This window comes from Halichoerus grypus, chromosome X, assembly GCF_964656455.1.
Source record: "Halichoerus grypus chromosome X, mHalGry1.hap1.1, whole genome shotgun sequence".
Taxonomy (NCBI): Eukaryota; Metazoa; Chordata; class Mammalia; order Carnivora; family Phocidae; genus Halichoerus; species Halichoerus grypus.
In genome coordinates, this window is record NC_135727.1 from 33,322,141 (window position 1) to 33,332,819 (window position 10,679).

Below are 10,679 nucleotides of genomic sequence, written 5' to 3' on the forward strand. Positions count from 1 at the left end.
TATACCCAGTAATGCAATTGCTGGATCATATATAGTTCTATTTTTAACTTTTTGAGGAACCTCCACACTGTTTTCCACAGTGGCTGCACCAGTTTGCATTCCCACCAATAGTGTAAGAGTGTTCCCCTTTCTCCACATCCTCACCAACACCTATCGTTTCTTGTGTTGTTGATTTTAGCCATTCTGACAGGTATGATGTGATGTCTCATTGTAGTTTTGATTTACATTTTCCTGATGACAAGTGATGATGAGCATCTTTTCATGTGTCTATTGGCCATCTGTATGTCTTTTTGGAGAAACGTCTATTCATGTCTTCTGCCCATTTTTTTAAGTAGGCTCACACCCAGTGTGGAGCCCAACAGAGGGCTTAAACTTACAACCCTGAGATCGAGACCTGAGCTGAGATCAAGAGTTGGATGCTTAACTGACTAAGCCACACAGGCACCCCTTTTCTGCCCATTTTTTAATTGGATTATTCGTTTTGGGGGTGTTGAGTTTTATAAGTTCTTTATATATTTTGGATACTAACCCTTTATCAGATATGTTATTTGCAAATATCTTCTCCCATTCCATAGGTTGTCTTTTAGTTTTGTTGATTGTTTCCTTAACTGTGCAGAAGCTTTTTATTTTGATGTAGTCCCAATACTTTATTTTTGCTTTTGTTTCCCTTGCCTCAGAAGACGATCTAGAAAGTTGCTACAGCCAGTGTCCAAGAGGTTACTGCCTGTGTTCTCTTCTAGGGTTTTGATGGCTTCAGGTCTCACATTTAGGTCTTTAATATAATACAGTATTATTAACTATAGCATATAGATTAGATCCTTAGGTCTTTAAGATATAATATTTAATTAGATCTTCATTTAGATCTTTAATATAATATAGTATTATTAACTAGTCTGTAGATTAGGTCCCTAGAACTTACTCATCTTTCATTTGAAAGTTTATACCCTTTGAACAACGTATGCCCATTTCTCCCACTCCCCAGCCCCTGGCAATCACCATTTTTCTCTGTTTCTATGAGTTTGGCTTTTCTTTAGATTCCACATTTAAATAGATCATACAGTATTTGTCTTTCTCTCTCCGGCTTGTTTCACTTAACAAGACGGGTGTTAATTAATTTGATCGTGGTAACCATTTCACAATATATGCATATATCAAATCATTATGTTGTGAACTTTAAGTATACACATTGTTATCTTGTCAGTTATAAAAAGCAGGGAGAAAAAGCACACCGAAGCTATTAAGTATTCCCATTTATTTTTTTCCTATGTTCTATATTACTTGTTTCCTTAGGATGTTGGTTCTTAGTTTTGTTGAATTTGGTTCCTCTTTTTCATGCCATTTCTTTTCCTCAAAGGTTTAGTCACTTCTTAATTGTCTGTTTATGTTTGTAGATGCAACTCTAAATTAAATTAAAGTAATTGCTAGAGTGTATTTCCTCAGGCTAACTGAGAACCCTTGTCCTCTTGTTCTATTAATACAAATTTCAATTGTAGGATCCAGCATTCCAATAGCTGTGATGTGGAGAGGAAAAGGTTTATGCATCTGGCAGGCTTTCCTAAGGAATGTAAAAGTAGCTTATTTTCTACATGGGGGTTTCCCATCCACTTGGATCTTAAACATTACCTAGAGTAACCCTTCTTCTCTGAAATCCACACTTATTCTGAGTTTTGCGCATCTCAATGCCCTCTTTAAAGAACTGTATTTATGGCATTAGCCTGTAAGCATATTCCTGAATCATTCCTTCTAAGAACCAGGACTGGCACAGGTGTTCTACTCTAAAATTAACTAATTGACCCATTATCCATGAACTTTTCTTTTTTTCAGCCTGAACTTCCTTTGATCTTGAGGCTATTTGGAGTTCTGAGGATAATGAACTTTTACATGTCTACTTATCCACCGCTTTGGGGTGGCTGGATGTGAAGCTTCAATGTACTATATTGCTTCTCTATTTCCATCCAATTTATACCTTCCAAATATCCCTCTCTAGTGATTGCATATCTCCTGGGTTTCCAGGGCAATAGATTTTATTTTTGTATTCCACTTTTCACTGGATTGGGATATGAGGATAAAGAGTCTATAAATGGGTGGGTTCAAGAAATACACTGGAACTGGAAATCTTTTCATCTACCTCACCATCTGATCATCATCAGAATACTTTAGAAAACAGACTCATGGTTAGTGTTGATCTCAATAGAAACAGATTTTAGCATCTTCTACAAATCACCTAAATTTATTTTATTTTTTTAGATTATATTTTTTTATTTATTTTTTAAGATTTTATTTATTTGTCAGAGAGAGAGAGAGCACAAGCAGAGGGAGCAGAAGGCAGAGGGAGAAGCAGGCTTCCCGCTGAGCAGGGAGCCCGATGCGGGACTCAGTCCTGTGACTCCAGGATCATGACCTGAGCCGAAGGCAGTCGCTTAACCAACTGAGCCACCAGGTGCCCCTAGATTTTATTTATTTGTTTGAGAGAGAGAGAGCAGAGAGAGAGAGCGCACAAGCTTGGGGAAGGGGCAGACGGAGAAGCAGGCTCCCTGCTCAGCAGGGAGACCATCACAGGGTTGGATCCCAGGGCCTTGGGATCACGACCTGAGCCAAAGGCAGAGGCTTAACCAACTGAGCCACCCAGGCGCCCTTATTTTAATCAAGAATGAGGTGAAAGCAGTTTCTTTTCCATGGTGGGGATCACCAAAACATAGTTAAAGAATATTTGTTAAAAGCAGTGGCCACTCATGTTGGCTGAAAAAAACACATAAATGTATAGGATGGGTAAGCCAAAGTTTAGAGCAGATAAATTTGAGAAAAAGCTTTAAATATGCATATTTCAAGCAACATACATTTTCCTGAACTTCTCGTCTGAATATAAATTCATATATATTTTGTGGTGGTCAATGTGGCAAATTATTCCAAAAAAGAAAATAATAGTAATAATAATAACCTAATCCCTTTGGTATGGCAATTCCATTTTTAAAAATGTATTATAAAAGGAATATGTAAAAACTTAACTACAAGGAATATGTAAAAATTTAACTACAAGAATGTCAACCATAGTATTATTTATGAAAGTAAAAAATTGAAAAGAATATTGATTTAATAATTAGATATTTATTTTGTTTTTTTCTTTAACCTTAATAAACTTCAGTCTTTATAGCAGTTTCATAGTCACAGCAAAATTAATCAGAACATATAGAGATTTCCTGGGTTAGAAACAATGCTGTGTAGAATACTACAATCATGGGTAAGACATTCTATAAGTCCATGGATGACAGTTTTGGCAGAAGCATTTCATGCAAGGAAGGAAAATCCATATCTACAGTGTCTATTCCAGTAAGAACAAAACATTGCCCCTTCCATCATGGAAGCAGTCCAATATAATCAATCTGCCACCAGATAACTGGCTGGTTACCCCAAGGAATGATGCCATGTCAAGATTCATCATTGGTCTCTGCTGGTGGCACTCAGCACTCAGCAGTGGCCTTAGCCAGGTTGTCTTTGGTAAGCGAAAGTCCATGTTGCTAATCCTATGAATAATCTTCATCCCTGCCACCATGGCTACTTTATTTATGAGCCCATTGGGTAACGGCAGGGGTGGCTAAAGAAAGAGGCTGACTGGTATCCACAAAAAGGGTCACCCTATCTATTTGATTATTAAAATTCTCCTCTGTTGAGTCCATACTTTCGTGAACACTCATATGGGACTCAAATATTTTCACATTTTCTGTGTATTCAGAGAGTTCTATCCATATATCTCTTTCCCAAATTGCCTTATCACCAATTTTCCAATCATGTTCCTTCCAAGTCCCTGACCATTCAGCTAAACCACTGGCCACAGACAATAAATTGGTATACAATTACACATCTGGTCATTTCTTCTTCTAAACAAAGGGAACAACCAAGTGTTCTACATGAGGTTCTTCCCAGTAGGAAAATTTCCCTTCACCACTATCCTTCAGGAATGTCCCAGAGAAGTGTCGCAGCGGTACAGCGGTCCACTTTTAGGTGGTGCCTGAGTATTGTACAGAACCCTCTGCCAGTCAGGCCCAAACCTTCTGTTCCTCTGTCATCTGAGCCTAGGGAACTCCCCACGAGGCCATAGGTGCAGGATGGAAGAGAGAAGGTTGTGTAACAGGAATGTGGACCCATGACATTTGGACAACTTGTTCATGTGACTTACTTATACCTTCAGGGCCTGCTTGGATCCAGTCAGGTATACAATAATTCTGTTTGGTGATGGACTTCTGCTATGCACATCCAACTTTATGGCTGGGTGGCTCAGATAACACTTAGTTCATGATGGGCAGCTCAGATCATACAGTAACCATTGTGACCAATGGCTAAATGTTTGATCCCTACTAAGGCCCAGTGGCAGGCCAGGAGCAGTTTCTCAAAAGCAGCAAAGGTATATGCAGAGAATGGCAGGGCTTTGCTCCCAAGTCCTAAGGGCCCATGCTACATGTTGATTCTTCTGGATCATAGGACGGGTGTGACAGAGCAGCTTGCTCAGCAGCCCAGACCTGTTGCAGAGCCTGGTCTTGCTCTGAGCCTCACTCAAAACGAGCAACTTTTCGGGTCACTCAGTAAGTGGGCCAGAACAACACGCCCAGATAAGAGATATGTTGCCTCCAAAATCAAATGAGGCCTACTAGAAATTGTACCTCTTTCTTGGTTTTAGGAGGGGTCAAATGCAATGACTTATCTTTTATCTTAGAAGGTATGTTTCTGGGGGCGCCTGGGTGGCTCAGTCGTTAAGCGTCTGCCTTCGGCTCGGGTCATGATCCTAGGGTCCTGGGATCGAGCCCCGCATCGGGCTCCCTGCTCGGCGGGAGGCCTGCTTCTCCCTCTCCCACTCCCCCTGCTTGTGTTCCCTGTCTCGCTGTGTCTCTCTCTGTCAAATAAATAAAATCTTTAAAAAAAAAAAAAAAAAAGAAGAAGGTATGTTTCTGCATATCTCATACCACTGAACCCCTAGAAATTTCACTGAAAGAAAAGACCCCTGAACTTTTGTTGGATTTATTGATCATGCTCTGACATGCAAAAGTCTTACAAATAAGTCTACAGTAGTTACTATCTGCTGAAAGCAAACTGTTTCTGGTACTCTTTACTAAAAGATAGAGAGAAAAAAGTACTTTCCAGATTAATAGTTACATACCAGGCACTAGGGGATGTGTTAATTTGCTCAAGAAATAACACCACATCTGGTAGCTGCATTTGGAGTCACCTCCTGGTTAAGCTTTAATAATCTACTGTTATTCTCCAAGATGTATCCATCTTCTGTGTAGACCAAACATGGGAGCTGAATGGGGACATGTTGGGAATCACCACCCCTGCTTCTTTCAAGTCCTTGTTGTGGCACTAATCTCTGCAATCCCCCAAGAATGCAGTATTGCTTTTATTTTGCTATTTTCCTAGGTAGAGGTGGTTCTAGTGCCTTCCACTTGGCCTCTCCCACCATAATAGCCCTCACCCCCAGGTCAGGGAACCAGTGTGAGGATTCTGCCAGCTGTTGAGCATATCTATTCAAATCATGCATTCTGGAACTAAAGGAATAACCACAGGCTGGGTTTGGTGACACACTGGGCCCATTGCAAGATAGACTGGAGCTAAAACCAAAACAACTCCATTGATCACCTGACCTCCATAAGTCTCTACACTGTCTGGTGGACCCCAGTGACTTTGGATCTTTGAGAAACAAGTGTCAGTTTATAGCCAATGTCTCGTAGTCAGATTATTTCGCTTTCTCCAATGCACAGTGACCCTGGTAAAAGACCATAGCTACTTTCAGGGAAGACTTGGAGAAAGATTGACACCATACTACAAATGTATACTGTAGTATGCGGAGATCCTCCCTCAAGGAACATGGCCTTCCCTTCATTCTGGGCTGGGTCTGTAAACTGACTTAAAACTAGGAATTCATGGGGGAGGGGGGTCATGACTCTTTGTTTTTATGATTCAGGTTAGACATTTGTTCCCTTGAATTAGAAGTTTTCTGCTCATGCAGACTAAGAATCCAGTAAGCTGCCTACATATTTCACTTCAGCCCATTCTGATTGCTGCTTTGACTCTGCCATCCGTTATGGTAACTATACCCACACTTGGCCCCTGCCACCCCAGAATCTGAATACTACCACTGCATTTCGGTTTCCCAGTTGAAAAATGCAGTTGCCACTGTAAATTCTGGCCTAACAAGAAGAATGAGCACAGAGTTCTTCAAGAATTCCAGTGCTGCCCTTACAGATTTATTTCTTACTCTATTGGTAAAAGATGTGTCTTCTGGACCTTCCCACAGTGGGTGAGTAGGTCTAAAATGACAAATCCACCTTAAAATTCCAATGTCCCTAAGCCTTTGAATCCTTTCCTCTACATTAAACCAAAGCAGGCCCAGCATTTTTAATTTACTCACTTTGGTCTACCTTTTGGTCCGTGGTTCAGCCAACCAACCAAAGAGCCTCTTCTTTATTTGAGCCTCTTCTAACTCCCCCAAGCTGCAACATTAAATGCAGAATCTGATTAGTGAGCAAATATCAATAAATTTGGCCTGATCCAACTTTATGTTTCTTCCACCACTATCCCACACCCTTAATACTTACTCCCACACATTTTCCCCAGATTTCTGTCTGCATAAGTTAGAAAACTCAAGTAGCTCTTTTGGAGTGTAGTATATCTCCTCACCGGTGAAACTTTAGGGGCCTCACCTTTAGGGGCCTGCTGCAACTTGAATCTTGTTATAGATCTAAAAGCAAAGATGGGTGATGGTGTGGGTCCTGAGGAGACTCAGAATTCTTTTGCATGGCAACTACCTTAGAAGAGACCATTATCATTTTCTCAGGCAATGCAGGATTAATCCTCTGAAGTGGGGTTAGAAAGGCTGCCACCGCTGGGGGTGGAGAGGCCTTTCTCTACTGGCAAGGAATACTCATCAGAATTTAGGGGCTCAATGTTCTCAGCTTCATTAGGGTCTGCCCACACATCCCCATTTCAACTTAGAGGATCCTGTTCTTTCCCAATCAATGCCCTCACTTTAACCACAGACACCCGGTGCCCTGGGAGTTCAATTTACATTGTAATTCAGCCAATTGTAAAAAGAGATTCTGCATTTGACTTTCAGCAATCTCAATCCTGAGGCTACAAGAGATAAGGATTTCCTTCAAGGCACACACAGAAGCTTGCATGTGATTTATGCAGGACTTGAACTGGAAAGAACTGGAAATTCAAATCTCTGAGCTCATCCTTTTCTTTCTTTTTTTTTTTTAAAGGTTTTATTTATTTATTTGACAGAGAGAGACACAGTGAGAGAGGGAACACAAGCAGGGGGAGTGGGAGAGGGAGAAGCAGGCTTCCCGCAGAGCAGGGCGCCCGATGCGGGGCTCGATCCCCGGACCCTGGGATCATGACCTGAGCCGAAGGCAGACGCTTAACGACTGAGCCACCCAGGCGCCCTGAGCTCATCCTTTTCTTTCCCCACTTTGTCCAGCAACATTAGGAGCAACAAGTCAATCTCTTTACTACTAGAAATAGAGTCATTTAAAGCTAATCAGATGGGAGAGCCAATTCAGAAAACTCATCCTTAAAATTCTGTTCCTCTAGAACCGCTCTCAAGACCAAAATCTATAGTAGTCCGCTGGGGCTGCCATAACAAAATCTTATAGACTTGGTGGTTTAAACAACAGAAATTTATTTTCTCATAGCTCTGGAGGCGGTAAGTCCAAGATCAGGGTGCCAGGCTGGTGGAGATCTGATGAGAGCTCTCTTCTTGGCTTGTAGACAGCTGTCTTTCCACTGTGTGTTCACTGGACTTTTTCATGTAGAGGGAGAAACAGGTATTTATTTACCTCTTCTTAGAAGGCACCCAATCCTATTGGGTTGAGACTCCATCCCTATGACTTCATTTAACCTTAAATATTTCCGAAAAGCTCTATCTCCAAATACAATCACATTTCATTTCAACATATGAATTTTAGGGAGACACACTTCAGGACAGAACAATAGATATTAACATACCCAGAGAGAACATTTCAAATTATTATCTACAAATATTTCAAGTTGTTAAGACATCAAGAAACACTGTTGATTTTTTTTGTTATGGGAATGATCACTTCAGTGGTAATGAATGTAGAGTAAGCAGGGATCCATTATTCAAAGAGAAGGCTAGAACTGGGAATTTAGGGGGTTGGCAATGGTCTGGTGGTTCCAACTTTTCAGGCAAATGGAGCTATGTCAACTGTATCTCACTGGTGTATTGAGCTTGGAGATTTGGGGGAAGAGGCACTTAGCAAAGGGGCCCTTTGAGAAAAAAGGAAATTTAGTACTAGACCCTATTCTAAGAAGTTCAAAGTTATTATGATCTATATTATGCACTGAGGTGTCGCTTTCTAGTGTCATCAATCAAGAAGCTACATCAGCCCTACCACCCCTTTTCTCCCCCAACCAGGAATACTTGTTTTTACTGAGAAGGAGTTTGAACTGTGATACAGCCGCACAGAGGAGCTTCATTTAAGAAAGGAGAGGACAGGGGCGCCTGGGTGGCTCAGTCGTTAAGCGTCTGCCTTCGGCTCAGGTCATGATCCCAGGGTCCTGGGATCGAGCCCCACATCCGGCTCCCTGCTCAGCGGGGGGCCTGCTTCTCCCCCTCCCTCTGCTTCTCCCCCTGCTCATATTCTCTCTGTATCTCTGTGTCTCGAATGAATAAATTAAAAAAAAAAAAAAACTTTAAAAAAAAAAAAAAAGAAAGGAGAGGACTGGGTCCTGGTACGACATGGTGCTTCTGCTAGGTTTCTGCTGATCCCTCCTTCTCTATGGAGATGCCCAAACTAATGAAGATGCTTTTGAGACCTTGTCTACTGGGGCATGCTTCAGGTACAGGTGAGTGTACCACCGGGGAGAGAGACTTCCTTTTTCTTTCTCCTACACTCTATCTGATAGCTTAGGCATAGATCACTTAGAAACTCCTTGAAGTGGACAGCAGTCTGCACCAGACTACCGAGCCATCCGTTCTCGTGTGCACCAACTGATAAATAATGCAGCAGCAACAACTGCAGAAAGTGGGCCAGTGGTCTTATCCGATTTTCCAATATTTTCCCCCACTAGGCAACAGTAACCAGGTGTAATCTCTTGGATTGCTTAAAGCTCTGAGGCTTTGGGACTTATCATAGGAAAAGAGGACCTAAAAGGGGAGAAAGAATATTTTCTAGTAAACCAAGTAGGAGTTTGGGGTCAGAATATTTTAAATATTAGAAGAAATACACCACGGGATGATGAAGGCTATGTCCAATAGATAATAGATGAAAAGAGAAAGAAATATGGATACCGATAAAGAGATAAAAAATAAATAGTATATATGCATATATGTAATATATTAATATATTATAATAATATAATATATATATATATCTGTGTCTATATGTATAGCTGTAATCTTACCCCATGCTACTAACAGTGATTATCGCCAAGGCTAATTTTTATTTATTTTTTTTTAAAGATTTTATTTTATTTATTTAATTGACAGAGAGAGAGAGAGACAGCGAGAGAGAGAACACAAGCAGGGGGAGTGGGAGAGGGAGAAGCAGGCTTCCAGCCGAGCAGGGAGCCCAATGCGGGGCTCGATCCCAGGACCCTGGGATCATGACCTGAGCTGAAGGCAGTCGCTTAACCAACTGAGCCACCCAGGTGCCCCACCAAGGCTAATTTTTAATCTATATAGTTACATTTTTCAATAATGAAAAAATATTGATTAATAAGAAATACATACCAATTATTTCTAATTTTGAAAAGAATTCTCTCATCCCAGAAGAATTTTCTTTCTGAGAATGTTAACCCTTCGTAGGTAATATGTTTGGGCAAGTGAGCATGAATGTATAGAAGGCTAGTCAACTCAGCTCTACGCCACTGGTCTTTTGCAAGGGAAGTGATTATTTTTAGTGACGGCATGCGAATTTCTGTTATTTTATGTGAGTCATTATTGCTGAGGTAGTTTATCTATGAATTAACAAATAATTAAGTGTTACACTTTCCTTACTACCTCAACCCTTTCTTGTTTCGGTCAACACATGTGGTTAATTCAACTTGTCAAGTTTGGATTTTTCTTTTGTTGATATGTGAGGCCACCAAACAGTTTCCCACTCTGGGGTCCTTATGGGGGAAAAAGAAGAAAAGTCAAAATACAGCGTGCTTTCCTTCAGAATTTCTTTCATTTAGATACAGGCCGCAAAAGGTCAGGAAAAAAAGGGATTTTTCCAAGACGTTCTATTTAGTAGACTTCATTTAGGGACATAAAATGTAGGAAGAATTAATACTTCCCTTTCCATAATAAAAATGCATATTCCTTCTGCAAATTGCAAGAGATTAATTTCTCTGGTAATCCCATATAATCTCATTTCTCAGAGCTGAAGTTTTTTTGTTTTTTTTTTTAAGATTTTATTTATTTATTTGAGAGAGAGAGAATGAGAGAGAGCACATGAGAGGGAGGAGGGTCAGAGGGAGAAGCAGACTCCCTGACAAGCAGGGAGCCCGATGCGGGACTCGATCCCGGGACTCCAGGATCATGACCTGAGCCGAAGGCAGTCGCCCAACCAACTGAGCCACCCAGGCGCCCTCAGAGCTGAAGTTTTTTTGTTGCTCAAAAGAAATATTTGAGGTGACTGTCTTGCTTTGTGTATGGGGTAGTGGGTGCAGCAAGGGGTAGT